The 18821-nt window shown below is 44.0% G+C and overlaps 1 protein-coding gene across 2 annotated transcripts in view; it reads left to right on the top strand.

The window, feature by feature from the left end:
* The window catches only part of CLIP2 (CAP-Gly domain containing linker protein 2), a 151485-nt gene that overhangs the window by 3676 nt on the left and 128988 nt on the right, over positions 1-18821 (top strand). For both annotated transcript variants that reach the window (XM_043531112.1, XM_043531115.1), the window contains 2 exons: positions 5126-5266; positions 10876-10948. The gene's annotated coding sequence lies outside the window, so the exon portion shown is untranslated. Of the gene's footprint in view, positions 1-5125; positions 5267-10875; positions 10949-18821 lie in introns of those variants that run through there.

Genomic DNA, 18821 nt, shown 5'->3' with positions numbered 1-18821 from the left:
CAAAGATGACAGTTAGGAGAAGCCAGAAACCAAAGCAAAAATGGAACTTCAATGAAGAGGCATTTGCACAGGAAATGAGTGAAATGGACCTTGAATATAAGGTCAACAAGGACATTGATGAGGACTAGAATAGTTTATCTCGCAGATAATATCAGCAGCTAAGAAGGCAAAGGCATTGAAAACGCTGGGACACAAGCAGAGGATCAGTGAGGAAACTGAATCTGATGGCGAGGAGGGCACGCATATAATTAGAAGGAAACATGGGCAAAGAATACAGAACACTGTGCAAAGAAGTTCGTGTGAAGATCAAAGAAGACTATGAAGACAAAGAAGACTATAGAAAGAAGAAATTGAGAGAGGCGGCCGAAAAGAATGAGAGTCTGAAGAAAGTAGAAAGAGATGTTGGGTTGAAACAGATTATCCCAGCAGAGCTGAAAGGCATGAAAATGGTGAAAGGACATCGGAAAGGAACGAAATATGTACAAAATTCTACAATGACCTCTACTCCTTGCATGTCAATGTCCAGTGTACACTGTCAAGGCAGCAGGCTACAGAAGAAGTTCCTAAAGTTATGTGGGAAGAAATTGAATACGCAGTTCGTAACAAAAAGAGAGGGAAGAGTCCGGAAGTGGACGATATTTGGCCGGAATATCTCAAAGAAGGGGAAGATACTCTCTTCAAAGCGTTGGCGCAACGGTTCACCATCAACATCAATAGCAAGCATGTTTCAGATGCATGGAAGAAATCGAAAATAATATTATTGATGAAGAAAGGTGATCCAGAAGAACTGAGCAACTACTGTCTGATCACACTCCTCTAACAAGTGTATAAAGTCTTCACCTGCATCATACTCAATCGGATTAAGAAGGATCTTGAAATGCATGAAAGCAGAGAACAAGCTGGTTTCCACCCAGGGTATTCGACAATTGATCACATCCACTCAGTTTGACAGCTCATAGAGTAATGCAAGGAATACAAAGTACCATTGTGTATTGCATTTGTCGACTACAAAAAAGCATTTGACTCGGTAGAGATTAACGCTGTACTCAACACGCTCAATGAAATTGGAAGTGACCCAAGGTACATCATCTGCTGGAAGAAATTAACCACAATTGGTTGACAAAGATAACATTATTCAATGTCCCCTGCATTATTACTATATGCAGAGGAGTCAGACAAGGCGACACAATCTCACCGAAGCTGTGTGCAGCAGTACTGGAGTTGCTGTTCAAGAAATTGAACTGAGAAGAAGGAATCAGAATTGATGGAGAACAGTTAACACGTCTTCTGTTTGCTGACGACTGGGTAATACTGGTACAGGACAGAGCAGAACTGGAGAACAAAATTGCAGCAACTGCAAACACTTTTGCATGATATCAGGTTCTAAGTAGAAGACAAAGTGGATGTGGAATGAGCATTGTGCAGAAGGAATCATCACTGTAAATGGGAAAGAAATTGAGGAGGTCGACAAATTTATTTACCAGCGTCAGCAGAGACAACTCGTTTGAAGGGGAATGCAGTCAGAGGCGAAAGGTGGGGCGGGCAAGTTGCAACAAAATAAAGACATCTCTAACAGATGATGAACTGCCCATGAAGAAAAGTAAAGAACTGTTTAACTCCACTGTTCTGCCAGCAATGATATATGGAGCAGAAAGCTGGTCAATGATGAAAGCGGAGGAAGAAATATTCGCTGTCACCCAGAGAGCAATGAAAAGGCGAATGTGTAAGATATTGCTCCGTGATTATATACCAAATGTGGAGATCAGAAGGCGTACAGAGGTGACTGATGTAGTGCAGGCGATGTATGATGCAAAGCGGAGATGGGTGGGTCATGTAGTCCGCAGGCAAGACAATAGGTGGACAACCCGCATCAGTGACTTGATCCCCAGAGACTACAAGTGACCGCTGGGCAGACCGAAAACGTGCGGGGCTGATCCCAGGACAAAACTCTTTGGCCAGAAATGGAAAGAACGTGCTCGCAACAAAATAGAACAATGTGGCATCGACTTGCGTTCGTGGAAGGACGGACGAGGACAAGCCGGACAAAGGTGAGGTGACTAGGAGATGTGCAGCGTTCCTTCCTCTCATCCATCCCACCAGCATCTTCTTAATCTTAAATCCGTTGCTTCCTATTGCAACTTGCTCTTGTTCAGCAGGTCGTGCAGCACGGGCTGTCTCATTGCTAGAGAAATACGGTGTCTGCAATGCCTTTTGAGAATATTCCCTGCTCTCTTTCTCTCATGCTGGTGGGGCTGGAACGAATGCTGTTACCACCACTGCTGCCAATCATTTTGTTTTGCACAGATTGTTTTTTTCCCAGTGCGGTAAGAGATTACCTATAACAGAAGGTGAAGCAGGTACAGAAGCCACTAGGTGAAGAAATGATAAAGGGAGTGCCACAAGGGAATCTGGCTGGTTCTCTAGTGTTAAACACTGCACTGCTGGGTGGGTGTCTTGGAGCTCTCCCTCCTCAGGCCTGTAGAGGCTGAGATTACTGTGGAGTTAACAGTCTTGATCACCCCAAACAAGAATGGGGTATCCTAGATTGCTAACAATGTAAGGTACTTAGATTGTCCTTATCACGGTAGTCTCTGAGCATCTCACAATCTGTTTGTCTGTTTATCCTCCCAGCACCCCTGTGAGCTAAAGAACTAACTATCAATGCCATGTTACAGATGGGGAATAGAGACAGAGAGGCCCAGATCCACAAAGGTATTTCAGTGGAAGTTAGGAGTCTAAATACCATTGTGGATCTGGGACTAAGTGATTTGCCAAAGGTCACATACAGGAAATCTCTGGCAGAGCAGAGAACTGAACTTGACTCTGCCAGGCCCTGTGTTATCCCTCTACCCACCAGGTCCTCCTTCCTCTCAAGTGAGCATCTCCAGCTGTTGCAGAGCAGTGGAGGCACCTCAGGATAGGCAGGATGGGCACAGTCAAATGTTTATCCACTTCTGTTAATTGACTCTGGGCATGCACCTTTATACACTGCATGTATTCACTTTTTACTTTATGTGCCTAAGTATTGTATGTGGGTTTTTTATGGTATATACAGAGTCACAGGCAACATCAGAATGTGAGCCTGGTGCCTTAGCCCTGGGTTAGCAAACTCATACTCCTGGAAGAGCTTCATGGCACATTCAATAGGGCCTGTGGGCCAGGAGTTGTAAAAAAATAGATAGCAGTAATCCAACGTTGATTTTTGCAGTAGACTGCCTGAGTGGGAAGCTCGGATACTTTTATTGTCATTTAAATAACACATATATTTCATAAAGGGATATCAAAGCACTTAAAAGAATGGGTTTGGATCACAACACACTCCTATGAGGTACAGAAAGTTTATCCCAGTTGTACAGATAAGGAAATTGAGTCACAGAAATAACTTGCCCAAAGTCCTACCATGGATGAGTGGCAGGGCTATTGAGAATAGGAATCAGCAGTCCTGGCTCCCAGGTCCTACTCTAACTCTAGATCACACGCTCTCTGGACTGATGACTAAGGCCTGGTCTACCTCTAAATATTAGATTGACCTAGTTAAGTCACTCAGGGTTGTGAAAAAGTTTGGGCCCTGACTGCCTGGTTAGGTAGATCTAACCCCCCAGTGTAAATGCTGGTAGGTCAACAAAAGAGTTCTTCTGTTGATCTAGCTACCGCCTCCCTGAGAATTCGCTTGATGACAATGACAGAAAATCCCCTCTCTCAATATAGGAAGCATCTACATTACGGAACTACAGTGGCCCAGCTACACCACTGTCACTGTAGCAGCTATAGTATAGACATAGCCTAAGAACAACAACCTCATGAAAGCCCCTTAACTTCTTGTTTCAACCGTCTGAATTTTCCAATCAATACAAGAGAGCGGAAGTTACAACGCTAGTCACTAGAGGGAGTTATACTGCCGTATGCTAGCCATGAAAACAAATAGAACTAGAGATTCCTGTTGCGTCTATGTAAATAGAGAACTCCTTTAATCACAGATTTTCCTGGAGGCGACAAGGCAAATGTGGGATATTGTTAATATGCTAAAAATGGTGGAGAAGCGAATGTTCATTTAGGCTCCTAAAAGATTTCACTCTTAGAGCTGACACGCTCTGGGGCTCTCTGGCCACATACACCTGCTGCTAACGGCTGGCAGGGGGTGGCATCTTTTGTTGTTAGGATCAGGCACTTGTATAAATTGCTACAGTGTCCTGTTTGCATGCTGTGTGTTTCCAGAGATGATGCCACCTCCTCTCCTTTCACTGAAGATACAAAGAAAGCATTTGTGCGCATGAGTTTTGCTGCCAAACATAAGCTCTGCAAAGGGCAACCTGCAGCTGAGACAAGCTCACTGGCTCAGCCAGAGGAAGGATCCCTTTGTCTCACCTGATGCTTCTGCAATCAAAGCACCATGAGGATCCAGCTTTGAAACTCAGCTGTGGTGCTGTGCAGATCCAGATGATGCATATTGGGACGCAGGTAGCTCAGTCCACTCTAATGTAGGGTAATGTTGTCTAGTGGTGAGAACTGGCGTTGGGATCCAAGCTGTTCCCAGCTGAGCCACTGACATACTGTGTGACTGTGGGCAGAGTCACTTAACCTCTGTGGCCTCAGTTTCCCCATATAAAAAAGTGGACCAGGTTATTATAAAACTTGATGAATGTTTATAAAGTGCTTTAAAACCCTTTAGATGGAGACTACGCCAGAAATACAAAGTATTAATACTACTAATAATGCCTGATTACAGGACAGACACAGCCCAAGCAAGATTTAGTAGGAAATATCTCACCAGAGCATTTCCATTTACTGCATCCCAAGCTATTACATTTTTCTTTTTACTGTGAACTATTGCAGGCTTCTAGGTTCCTGGCATGGTGTTAACACTGTTTGCATTATCTCATATTCAGTTCCTAGCATCAGCACTCGGGTATTCTTCAACACTGGCTTCTTGATTGTGATGCATCACATTGCAATTCATTTCATTTGTACATAGTCTCTTAAAGAGAGGTCCAAACTACTTATCGGAGTCCATCCACCCAAGCTCTGTGGGACTATGAGAAAATGGGACCCAGATCAGAACCAATTGCATTTTTGTCCAATTTCAGTGTTTTAAAGATGGACTAATAATAGTTTATTGTTTATCTAGAGCCTAATATTTATCTGGCTGGAGCACTCTGGATCCTTGAAATTAACAGTGTGAGGATTTAGAAATGCCATAAAAGGAAACTGCAGTAGTCAAGTCAGAGTGTACTTGAAGCCTGAAGAAGGATTATAGCAGAAGGTTACGGTAAGGATGGATTCCAGCAATGTTCTGGTGGTGGTGATGGACAGACATGCAGATGTGTGAGTGGGAAGGTTGTTGAAGGAAAAGAAAACCTAAGTGGTTTATCAGCCTTGTGGTAGCCTTCTACACATTATTGAATTTCACCCAAAGTGCTATATATAAATCTCCACACACCTGATACAATTACAGGGGTTGTATTTTTAGGACTGGTGTTAATGGTTGAATATCATCTTGGGATGCAAAGTGCTGGATCAGAGCAGAATGATAATATGCCAGCTACAGCTGCATCTAAAGTAGGGGTTTTGCCAGCATAGCTATGTAGGTCAGAGGTCATACCTCATCACACCTTTGACGGACACAGCTATGCCAGAAAAAGTTGGTAGTGAAAACCCTGTCCTCTTTGTCCTCACCTGTTGTAAGGTGTTGCTGGGCGCTGTTAAACGGCTGTCACATTTCACCCTAGAGATGGCTGCACTTTAGTGGTGGTCAAAGTGATTCTGCCACCCCACTGATCTCACATGCAAGAAACTAGAAATTGCTAAACCAGATTAGACCAGTGCCCATCTCATCCAGCATTTGACATCAGTGGAGTGTCACCAGAATAACTGAGATCACAATGTAATCCATAGTTAGTGCAGTCAGTTATAGGTACCATGTTAACTTAAAAAATACCACTTCTCTCTGAATATTTTTTACCTCCTATTGTTTCAAGTAAACCCTACAATTACAGTAATGGAAAGCTTTTAAAGCAAGAAAATAGTATGTCTCTCATTTTTTTTCTTCTTCCAGTTTGTTTATTCTGTGAATTTGACAACATTTTTTGTATAGTTGGTTTTACTGTTTCTCCTAGGGCTCCCAGCCCTAGGTTTAGGGTTGCTACCTGCTTATGGTTCCTATAGGTAGGCCACTTGGGGTTAGGGTTAGAGCTCCCTGCCCTAGGGTTAGGCTTTCTATGAGTAGGGCACTTGGGGTTAGGGTTACGGTTCCTCTGGGTAGGCCCATTGGAATTAAAGTTATGGGTTGGGGTTCCTATGAGTAGTTGTCTTCGCCCTAGGGTTACGGTTTCTATGGGTATACCACTTGGAGTTAGGGTCAGGGTTCCTGTGGGTAGGACACTTGGAGTTAGGGTTAGGATTTCTATGGATAGGCCGTTCGCTGTTAGGGTTTGGATTCCTATGGGTATGGCTCCCTAGGGTTAAGGTTTATATGGGTAGGTCTCCAGGCCCCAGGGTTAGGGTTCCTATGGGTAGCGTTTCTGGCATTAGGGTTAGGGTTCCTATGGGTAGGACACTTGGAATTAGGGTTAGGGTTCCTATGGGTAGTTAAGATTAGGGTTCCTAGAGGTAGTGATCCTCGCCCTAGAGTTAGGGTTCCTATGGGTAGGGCTCCCCACTCTAGGGTTAGGGTTCTTATAGGTGAGTGACTTGGCGTTAGGGTTCCTATGGGTTAGGCCCCTTGGAGTTAGGATTAGGGTTCCCATTGGTAGTGCTCCCCAACCTAGCGTTAGGGTTCCTATGGGCAGGGCTCCCTTGCCCTAGGGTTAGGGTTCCTGTGGGTAGGCCACTTTGAGTTCGGATTAGGGTTCCTATGGGCAGTTCTCCCTGCCCTAGGGTTTGGGTTCCTATCGGTAGGGCGCCCAGCCTTAGGTTTAGGGTTGCTCTGGGTAGGACTTCCTGTTTATGACTCCCATGGGTATGCCACTGGGAGTTGGGGTTAGAGTTCCTATGGGTAGTGTTCCCTGCCCTAGGTTTAGGGTTCCTATGGTTATGCCAGTTGGAGTTAGGGTTAGGGTTAGGTTCCTATGGGTAGACCACTTGGATTTACGCTTTAGGTTCCTATGGGTATGATGCCCAACCCTAGGTTTAGGGTTCCTATGGGTAGGGCTCCATGCTGTAGAGTTAGGGTTCGTATGGGTAGGCCATTTGGAGTTAGGGTTGCTATGGTTAGGGCTCCCCGCCCTAGGGGTAGGGTTCCTATGGGTTGTGTATTCAATCAGTTTCCCCTGTTGTCTGTGTGAGTGTTTTACACAGTATTTGGGAGAAAGAAAATGTAAAAATATAGCAAAATTGGCTGGGGGACTCAGGGGCATGTGTAACTTAAACTAGTCTTCAACCCCCCCCTTTTTTTTTTGTGAAATGACTTTATTGGCTTCACACCTGCGAACAGTTAAAGATGTGCTTAAATGTTTGTAGGATCCAGGCCATAATCTGTAAAATGCTTTGAGCCCCATCTGGATAAATGTAAGATGATTATCATTACTGTCAGACAGAGGTTAAACAAACACCTTGACACACTATACATAGAATAACTAGCCATACCACTGGGGAGATGTGTCTTGTTTCAGTGATAAATGTAAAAGGAAACTCATTCTTAAAAATCATATCTAAAATATATATATTTTATATACCTTAATTTCTGGTAGCCTTTTCAAATCTTAAAGAGACACAGCTTGAATTTTTTAAAAATTCTGACTAATTAAAAATACATTGATAGAGCTCTCTTTAAATAATATGTCCTGATTTAAAAACAAAATATTTCTTAATTGTTACACTTCTCCTCCTCTGCCTCTTCTGCTCAGATATGTAAGTCTTTTCAGCCAAGGGAAAAGGGACTGTAACTGGAGAACAGTGGAACGAACTATGAACAAGGCTGAGATTTTGAATGGCACCTCAGAGTCTGTGTTTTCTGTCTGTGAATGCCCAATTCCTATGAATTTCTAATGGGGCTTGGACAGTCAGATCCCATGGAGGCTTGGTGTTTTCGAACAGCACTTTGGGTGGGATTTTCAAAGTAAACTAACTAAAAAGGTAACTAAATATAATAAGTGAAATCCTGGCACTATTGAAGTCAATGGCAAAACTCCCACTGACTTCAGTAGGGTCAGGATTTCACCCGTTTTTTCACTAGCTTCTTTTTGTTACTGTAACCTTAGGTGATACTTGTACTGCTAGTAGCTAAGTTTTTTCACTTATGTGAAAAATGTGATCCCCCCAAGTTGATTTCTGAATTTAATTCTTAAACTGTAAAGTACACGTGAAATGTTAATATAGATTTACTGCCACAGAGAAAGACTTTGCATATGATTGGGATTATTAAATAAGGATAGTTTGCTACAACCAAGGTTGCTTCTCTCTGCCTCTCCTGTTTCTTGTTACGCTGACTGCCCAGCTGTGACTTGTTTCTTTTTTCTGGCCTTGTATAGTGGATATTGGGGGTCTCTATTAGGTGGTCATTAAAACAAAGGAATGATTGGTGTAAATGTGAAACACTGTATCTCTCTTGTAACTGTCAGTGGGTGAACCTCCCTCCGCTCTGTCCCTCCTCCCCTCCCATGCCCCCCAGTCTTGAAAGATCTTCCGAAAAGGGATGTCCTGTACCAAGCAACCGGAGCTGGTAAACTCATTCAGTCCTGCTCAGGACTGACTAGGGACACACAACACCCCATAATCCTTAGGGTAGGGTAGCTTGGGAAGCCCTATGTGCTCCCTAGCAAACAGAGTAGGGATCATGGGGCATTTCTAGTGGTGGTTCCCTAGTGACTGCGGCATAAGGATTACAGGATATCACTTGTCCCTCCTCAGTTCCTGGGCAGCAGCAGTGGGTTGCCCGTCTGGGCACCTCCTGCCCAACCATTTCTGTCCCTGCAAGAACTTTGTAAGATTGAGGAAGACCGTGGCTTCCTTGATGACCCCCTTGGTAACCCCCAAAGAGACCTGGAGAGGGGGTTGAAAGACCAAGCACTCCCTACAAAGACACAAGGAGAAGAAGGGAGATTTCTAGCTGCATGGAGGAGGAGCAAGCCCTGGCAATAAGGACTAGGGGCCCAAACCTGCTCCCTCTGAAGTCACTTGCAAACCTTGGACTCAGGTGACTTTAGTATTGGGACCTAGGAGAGAAGCCTGAGAGTGACCCCGGATAGGGAACCTGGCAGGGGGAGAGGGGAAGTTTCCACGGAGGTTTAGATTCTACTTGAAGCCAGACCTTCATGCAAGAGGTTGACCAGCAGAGACTAGGCTGGTGCCTCTGTGAACCAAACCCTGGAGAGTTCCCTTATATATCCCACACAAATCAACCTTGCAGGGTCTGTGCAGCACTCAAAACAACACGCAGGAGGATGGCTCTGCAGCGTCAGGACACAGGCAGAGATGCCACGTTAGGCCACCCCATGTGAATGAGCCCTCGCATGCACCGCACTAAGGGGAGTTTCTTCCCATATGCAGTGTGCCTGCTGCTCAGCCTGGGAATAATGCAGGGAGCAGATCTGCTGGGTGGGCTTGCATGCCTTCCGTTATCCTTCTCCTTCCCACTGCAGCATCTGTTAGCAAGGGAGGTTTCACGCCTCCTGCCCCCACCTCCCTCTCGATCCTTTTTTTGGATGCTGGCCAGATTGTGACCCAGTGTGCCCCAAGAAATATTTACTTCCTGTTTCTTGCCTAGACCTCCAGCAGCCGCTTTTCATGAATAAAATATGAGCTGTTCTTCTGGAGCCATGAAGGGAGGAAACCACTGCCAGCTGGTGTGGCCCACAGCTCTTTATTGCTTTGGTTGCTGATGCCTCCCGCCTCACATACCCAGAGAGCCAGAGTGGAGAGGGAAAAAGCAATCTCCAAGCCTTCAAGATTGAATGCCGTCAGCTATTGCTGAGGCGCTGCGACATGCAGCGTTGAATTATAGGCATCAAAACTATCGGCAGAGCTGATGGTGCTGCCTATAGTCAATGTTGCCCAACATGTCCCATTATAAGACCTTGTTTTCAGTTGCTTATAACATCGTAAAACTTTCACTGTCTATGCTGATAGTTTCCACGCTGGGTGTCTGCCTCAGGCTGAATTTTCCGCAAAATGATTCAGCCTTTTCTGAGAATGAGATTAGAAAATAATGCATTGTTTTACCTACGTTAAAAAATTTCTTACAACCATTCTGTTGAGAAGCTCTGGTGCTTCCATGCTTTGGAGCAGGGTCTTGAAATTTGGCAGAGGGGTCACACTGATGTCAGGTCTGCACCTTTTGCTGTTCCCATGAAAAACCACCCAAATTTTGCTAGTTCTTTGGAAAAAAAATAAATCTCACTTTGCACATGCTTGGTAGAGACTTGTGAGAGTTTGGCAGCTAAATTCTCTGAAGACCTTGTCTGTACTCAGCATGCTCCAGGCCGTGGCTGCAGGGGTTGAGCAGGACTTTCCCTCCAGTTGCTGCATCTGGCTACTGTGGGTTGGCACCAGAACTGAGGAGGGTGACTGTCTCTCGCGTGCTCTCATTGCTCTTACTACTAGGAACCAGGCAGTTCTGTGGATAAAATAAGTATGTGATCATGCAGTTAAAGACTGTATCATAATGCAGGGGCTGAATTAAGGTTGCACAAACAACCTTACTTCTGGCATTGCCTAACTTTTTGAGTGCTCAACTTTGAACCTTAAAGTTTTTTATGTAGCTTTTTGAGTGTAATATACATACATATCAGCAGGAAACAGACCTGCTAGGTGCCAATTTTTCTATTATAGCTCACTATTTCCAAGATTTAGAACCTAGGCAGGGTTATTGTGTGGTAACAGAAGGATTCAGTCTTGAAATAATTTATCACATGCACTAATAATAATTCTTCACCCTTCTAGATCCTGTTTTATCCAACGGTTACAGAGCAATGAACAGAGTTTAATGAATTAAGACTCACAACTCACCTGCAAGGTAAGCATTATTATCACCATTTTATAGATTGGGAAACTGAGGCAAGAATCAGTGCAGTGACTTGTCCCAGGCCACAGAGCAATTCAGCAGCTAAGCCAGGCATTCACCTGGAACCATCACTCTCATTAAGAACTAGTATGTTCCTCCTTTGTTTGTATAAGTGTGCATGTGTTTATTATGCACCTATATAAAGTGTGTGTGTATGTACATACATGTTTCAGTGTGTGTGCACATGCAAGTATTGGTGTAGATCTGTACACACAAGTATTTGTACATTCAGAAGCTATATGTTCTACTCTATGTAGGTGTTTATACCATGCTCATCACTGTAGTATCTGAGTGCCTTCCATTAACGCATTGCACAAGGCGACTACCGTTAGTTCCATGTTTGTTCTCTCATCCTCTCCAGGGATAGAAGCATGTGCAGTGGAATATTTTGTTTAGGTAGGTGGGTTTTTCTGGTTTGTTTTAAAACAAATCTACATGTTGCTCTCTGTCTGTTAGAGAAGGCAAGGTCAGAGAAATGTACTTTATGCTTGGAGCGGAAGGTGATGAGGTTTATGATAGCCCTGAGTTCCTGGGGAAGTTCATTCCACAGTCTTGGACCAGCCCCTGAGAAAGTCCTGCATCATGCACTGACAAGTTTTACCCTTATAATGGAGAGTTCCATTGGGCCAGAGGAGTGTAGCTGTCAACCACGGTCTTCATCCTAGAGCTTTATGCCCTGGCCATGGAGCACCTTGAAGATCAGGACTGAGATCATGAACTTGAGTCAAAATTCTATGGGAAGCCAGGGTAGGGAGTGAAGGAGAGGTCTGATGTTCTGGTAGTAGCCTGTATTTCTGAGGAGAAATGCTGCAGTGTTCTGTACTAGTTAAAGTAAATCAAGTGCAATTATTAAGTGTTCAAATTATTCTTCACCCAGTGAGGTGGCCATTGTTCTTGTAAACTACCCTTTAATGCTGCAGTTCATGGTTAGCCAAACTGCTGCCTGGGCTGGCAAGGGTGTGCAAATTGAGTGCTCCATAAGTGTACAGTGACCTGACCGACCTTTACTGTTCCCTCAAAGACACTACTGACTGTCAGGTCAGGGAACCGTCACTGACGGTTTGTGGTATAAGTGCCAAAGGATGAGGGAACCTCATGTACTCCCACGAAACTGGAATGGAGGTGGGGCTAGCCTGGTGGCTTCTCTCTGCCTTTCAGAATTTATTTTCATAGACTATGATGACAGGACAATGCATGTGGCATCCTGTATTGTGTTGCGCCAGCATCAGAGCCAGTGTAGAGACTGGATCACATTTATCACTGGAGTCTAGCAGCATTAGCAGTTATACAACCTGCTTTACTTGTATGGGTTATCGATGTCAGCCACACCTCTGATATTATTGATGTGTTGGTGTCTGACTTCTCATGGAACCAACATACATCAATATCCCCCTTGTTTCATAGCATTGTAGAGAATAAATGGCCCTTCCAATGAGAGTGCCTCTCATCTCAGAATACTGTTCTCTGAAAGAAAAAAAAAAAGACTTTACAATAAGGGTTCCACAGAGTAGTTTGTGCATGTGTGAGAAAGAGGTACATATCTAGCAGACACACCTCATCTGACAGGGTTATAAATTATCATTTTTTCCTGCTGGAATTGGTTTCCTTTTTAAAAAAAATTCTGCTTGCAGTAAATGATTGAAGATACGTGTCATCTTCAACAGTCAAAAATGTACTGGGCAAAAAAAGCCTATCAGTCACTCTAAGCTTGAGCATGCATTTGACTTCATTATGCCTCAATCAGCCCAGCTGTAAAATTGGGTAAAAGGCAGAACGCCATTGAAGATACCAGCTGCTGCATTAGAGTGGAGTTTTCCTGAGGAAATGAACAATTTACAGTTTGAAATTCCAGTGCTGTCTCTAATGGCATCCCAGTGAACCTGTGCTGTGCTCCCCAGAAACAATGGAAGTACATGAAGTTCATGTAAAGGCCTAATCTTGTGGGGTGCTGAGCATCCTCAGGCCCCAGGCCAGCAAAACACACAAGCAAGTTTTTAACTTCAAGCACATGAGTAGTCTGATTGATTTCAGTGGGGCTGCTTCCACACTTAAAGTTAAGCATGCACTTAAGTGTTTTGGTGGATTGGGGCTTCAGCTCCCATGGACATCAGAGAGAGTGGAAGGGCCTCAGGACCGGTTAGGATCGGACACATGGGAACTATTCCACTGTAAGTCTAGTATGTAAACTCCTGCTGCACAAGGGTGATGTGGTAGAAAGTCTGCTGGGGGCAGGGCCAGTTGCCTGGGTCGAAAATGGCTGTGATCGACTTTGGCCCAGTGGCATGACAAAATTGGAGACGTTGGCTGGAGACAGGTATAGCCAGGGGATGTGCTGACTTAGCAGAGACTCTGGAGGTGAGGTTCCTTTGGAAATTAGTGCTGCTCCACCCAGCAGAAACCCTCAGAGATGGAGGTGGGAATGCTGCTTCCTTTCCTCTGGAAGTGTCCTCCCCCTACAGGAGTGCAGTGGGTGGGGGGCTACTCCATCTCTTTGAGCTAGCCAGAGTGGACCTAGCCCACCACATGGACGGTCCCTGAGGCAGCCGGAGCCAGCATTTCCTCAAGCATCCCATGCCTCCTAGGATACAAAACCAAAGCAGTGATGCTCGAGGGTATCATCTCTGATGAAAAGGAGCCTGGTTTTTCCTCACCCGCACCCATCCGGACCTGCCTCTGGATCTGCTGAGGTCACATTCTACTGTGACCATGCAGCGATACTAACAGCCGTAAGAGTATCGTCCTGTTTACTTCAGTGCACAGGGGAAGAGAACAGAGTGGTTTTTATTAATCTCCCCTTCAGCGCCATTCCTAGTTATGGGGATTATGCCATGCTTAATGTTTACTTTTTTAGAAGATAACCCTGCATCTACAAGCTCTTTTTTCTCCTCTGGCTCCTCTTCCCTAACTCTATCATTTCAGCCTCCTAAAGGATGCTCTGCATAAGCTGGGCTTTCTGAATGCATGAGCCATCAGATGTGACCTCCTTTTAGACTATTAAGAGTTGAAGGTCATTGCCATATGTCATTCAAAAGGCAATTTTCACTGGAATTGCAATACAGTCGTGGTTTTGTACTATGACCTTGATGTCAGAAGCTATTAATTATCTCTTACTACAGCCTCCGGCGGAGGAGGGCTAGAACAAACGTGACATTACAATTTGGTGTTAGATCTTGCTGGCTTTTAAAAAAATATTTACAAGTCATTGTGTGGGGTATACATGCCTACATAGGTACAGGGGGTAAATAGATAAATTTCCATGGCAGGAGCTAGAGGTAAAGTCCTGGATATCCTGTGAAGACACTTTTCCTTGAGATTTTGAGCCCAATTTTGCAGAACCCAGAAGATTTAGCTAACTTCTCTGACCCAGTTTCCACATCTTCACAATGGGGCCATTAAATTATATTTATCTGCAGATACATGTGGCTTAATTCGTTAATGGCTTTTAAAGCAGTTTGAGATCCTTACATAAAAAGTAAATGCCACGTGTTGTTCATGACATATTTCCTTTCTTCAGTGTATATTTACAACAATAACCCCTTATGTCTGTTCTCTGCATAAAAGCTGCCATATGCACTGCAAAGTCTGTAAGATCCTAGAAACATAATTTTTTTCATATTGGAGCAGACCAAACATCCATTTAATCCAATATCCTGCCTTGCAGACCGACCAGTACCAGATGCTTCACAGGAAAGGACTAGAAACCCTACAAGCAAACAATTACAGAATAGCCTGTCCATAGAATTTTCTTTCCGATAACCTCAAACGTGTGGTTTTATATCCCTTCTACATATTTCTCCTATCTATATAAATGTCTAATTTTTTTGACATGCATCAGACGAAGTGGGTATTCACCCACGAAAGCTTATGCTCCAAAATGTCTGTTAGTCTATAAGGTGCCACGGGACTCTTTGCTGCTAATTTTTTTGAATTCACTAAGCATTTGCCTTTAACATCTTGTAGCAAGGAGTTCCACATTTGTATATAGATTTCCATTTATCAGTTTTAAATTTGTTGCCTTTCAGTTTTGTTGACCATCTCCTGTTCTTGTATAATGAGAGAGGGCAAATAGGAGTGCACAATTTACCTCCTCTGATCCATGCATTATTTTGTATTCATGTGATATGTCCCTTCTAATTCACACGGAGAGAAACTCACCCCTTGCAGAATCCCAGCATGAGGCCCATACACCACTTCCATGCTATTTAAGCCCATAAGTATAAGTATGTGTTTGAATGTTTGGGCCCATATTTGCAGAAAGCGATTCAGCTGTAGCAGACTGCTCTGTCTGGTCATTCATGCACAGGGCACACTTTGCTTCTGACGTCAAGGAAGGAAATACACACATCACCTGCTTTGGCCTTGCTCCAGAAAGTTAAACTGTTTTTAAAACTTCAAGAAGCTAAATGATGGATGGATCTGGTTTTTATTTACTCCCCATGCAGAATATAACCTACTTCATAAAATATTAACCATCAGTTTGTGTCTGATTTATAGGCCATCCTATTCCAAAGGGATGCTCTTTGCAATCATACTTCTTGTACCGTACTTAGCAGTAGTAAAAGAGCATGCTGCTCCTGTCAAGCACTATGTATATGTAACGTGGTATGGGTGCAGTCTGCTCAACTAAAAGGAGCACAGTACTGGGATCCAGGAACTGCTGGGTTCTAATGCTAGATCTCACTGGCAGTGTGGCTCAGTTTCCCCAACTATGAAATAAGAATAATAGTAGATACTTAGGGGTGTTGTGAGGATGAATTAGTTAATGGTTGTAATAACAAAAGCTAGCTCTTACAGCATTTTTCATCCATAGACCTCACAGCACTTTAAAACAGAGGTCAGTATCATTATCTCCATATGGAGAAGTGCCTCACTCCATAGGCCACCCACAGAGCTGGAAACAGAACCCAGGTCTCCTGAATCTTAGTCTAGTGCTCTCTCCATTAGGCCACACTGTCTTGCACTGCATGTTGAAGATAAAAGCTAAATACTATTAGACCTGACGTGACTGAAAGGTATCAAGCATGTGCAATACTCACTGGCTTCAAGGGTAGGTATTCACGATGGGACCTAGTATTATAGAAGTATTATAGTGCCATGGAGCCCCCTAGTGGTGATTCTGTCTATTATCAGGATATCCATGCAGGCAAGACGTTGTACAGATGAGCTGACAGGAGCCTGAAACTGTGAGAGAATTCCTGGATTTGATATCTGTTATGGCATTTAACTGAAACTCCACACGGCACTGGACTTTTTCCATACTTAACATTCTAAAAGCAAGAAAAAACACGTTGCAAAATAGTTTGCCTCCTCACCCTGATTGTATCAACATTTTAATCGGAGTGTTTTTTGTCACTGCTGTCCCTTCCACATGGCATTCACGCTCCAGCAATATCCTGTGGCAGAATGAGGTCATTCACTACTCTTCTGTCAAGAGGCATATATCCTTACTCCACAAGGAAATAGTCTCTCTCCTATGCGGGAATTCTCTAAACCTTTTACTGTTTCTTTAACAAAGGAAAGCAGAGATTAGTGGGTGGTGGAGCAGGCTGATGACAAAAACAGCGTGGTGAGAAAACTGAAATTCCAGCAGATGTTGGATATTTCCCCTGTATTAGAAGAAAGCATTGCTGCTGCATGTGGACACTTCTGTTAAAAGAAAAAAATACAATTTAATCATTGTTATCAAGAAAAACCCCGAGGCACATTCCTCTTCCCACCATTAGTCTGGAAATAGGATTTGCTCTGGGGTTTCATCTGTCTGTTTTACCCTGCTCATTACTGTGATATCTGAGGGGGTGGGTCTAGATCTCCGGCTAAAACCAAATACCATATACACGGTCACCTGTAAACGGGAAAGACAGTGTAGTCTACTGGTTACAGTTTGGCACATGGAAAGTAAGAGACATCAGGATGTTCTTTGTAGGACTTTGAGCAAGTCTCACCAATTTCTTTCTGCCTTACTTTTCTCCATGTGCAAAGTGGGGAATAATGATACGTTCCTACATTTTTAAAAGCTTGGCGATCCTCTGAGGCAAGGGGTTACTCGCTAGCCCATTCTTTCCTGGCAGTGCTACTATTTTGGAGTGCTGAGAAGCCAAGAAATCAAGCTGATTGCATGTAACAGACAGGGTCAAATTTTCTAGGGCACAGCACCTGCAGTTGGGGCCAGATTTTCAAAAGAGTTGAACACATTGGGTGCTGAGCTTTTTTGAAAATATCAGGCCCTTCCTTAGGTGCGTAAATGGGAGCTAAGCTCTTTTGTAAATGCAGTCCCAGCTGTGGATGCTGAATTCTTCTGAAAATTCTAGGCATGGAAATAGGAGTGCTGGGACGTTTTCAGCCTGGCTCTTATCCCCACTCTTTGATTTTCTAAAACACCCAGTTTATCCAAAGGAAATGGGAGTCTCTTGTCCCCTTGCTCACTTTGTCCATAGTTCTGTGCCAGAAACATCTGGTTCTTCTATTCAGTCTCAGATTAAAAACAGTTGTGTTAGGGCCCATACAACAGGCAACCAGGCTACTTTCTTCACACCATATGATGGGGGCCCTGATCATTACACACCCCAAATGATAAGGACTGAGAGGTAAGAGACTCTTTCTCCCTGCAACAAAAAGAAAACTCCATTGGTCCATAGCTGAGGCAGCAGCAAGAAAAAGTCATCTTATCATGTTCTCTAAAGATAACCCTCCCTATACATGAGCCTGCACTGATCCTGATTTCCAAAGCAATTCAGAGTTGCCCCATTCATTAATAAGGTCTTTTTTTAAGGTACAGTGTAGCCGGTAAGAGATTAAGCAAAGAATTAGCAGGCGTAAGGTGAGTGGGGTTGGATGCAGCCTTGTCCAGGGGATAGAGCGTTAGACTGGGTATCAGGGGAGCTGGGGCCGGCTTCTCCTGTGTGTATTAGGAGTAACTGATTAAAATAATGGAAATGCACCTGTTTAATGAGGAGAATCAGGCTCTGCCATCGACTCATTGTGCAGCCCTCGGCAAATCATTTAATTGCTTCCTGCCTCAGTTTCCCCATCTGCAAAATGGTGATGATGATACTTTCCCACCTTTGTAATGTGCTTTGAGATCTAAAGTGGGAAAGTCCTCGCTAGAAGTGCTCCTTCTTCTTGTTGCTTTTTAGCTGAACTAGCACAGTCAACTGCCTTGATCCTCTGAGAAGACAGTAAGGGCCTGAACTTGCAGTCCTTACTCAGGCAAACCAGCAATATTAGGGCAGCATCAAGAAAAGAAAACGGAAGTGAACGTGCCATAAGACAATGGAGTATGGCTGCTTGGTTACATCCTCCTCTTCACTTTATATTGGGGTTTGTTATCTTCTCTCCTGAGCATAGGAGGTTGCATGTATTAGCATCAAGTCTCCTTTCAGCCTCTCACTGCTCTGACCCTCCTGGGTCACTCTGCAGTTTGGTTCTGCCTTCCCAGGTGTTTGATACCCCTATCTGCATTGCACCTGCACATTCAGTGACAGCTGGGAGGAAGGATGGTCTAATAGCTAGAGCACTAGACTGGGACTCAGGGGGCTTGGCTTGTATTCATGCCTCTTCTACTGGCCTGCTGGGTTACTTTGGGCTTGGACACGTCACTTCATCGGTCTGTGCATCAGTTTCTTCATCTGTAAAATGGGGATAATGATACCGACCTCCTTCGTAAGGTGCATCGAGATCCACTGATGAAAAGTGCTAGGTAAGAGCTATTATTATTATTATTGGTTCTGCCATGGGCTCTGTGTGTGACCTTGAGCAAGCTTCTTAGACTCAGCTCCCAAAATTGGGGTGTGATTTTCTAAAGGGCTCAACATATTGAAGGCTGAGC

This window comes from Chelonia mydas, chromosome 17 (genome assembly GCF_015237465.2).
Source record: "Chelonia mydas isolate rCheMyd1 chromosome 17, rCheMyd1.pri.v2, whole genome shotgun sequence".
Classification (NCBI taxonomy): Eukaryota; Metazoa; Chordata; order Testudines; family Cheloniidae; genus Chelonia; species Chelonia mydas.
This window is presented reverse-complemented; position numbering and strand designations above follow the sequence as displayed.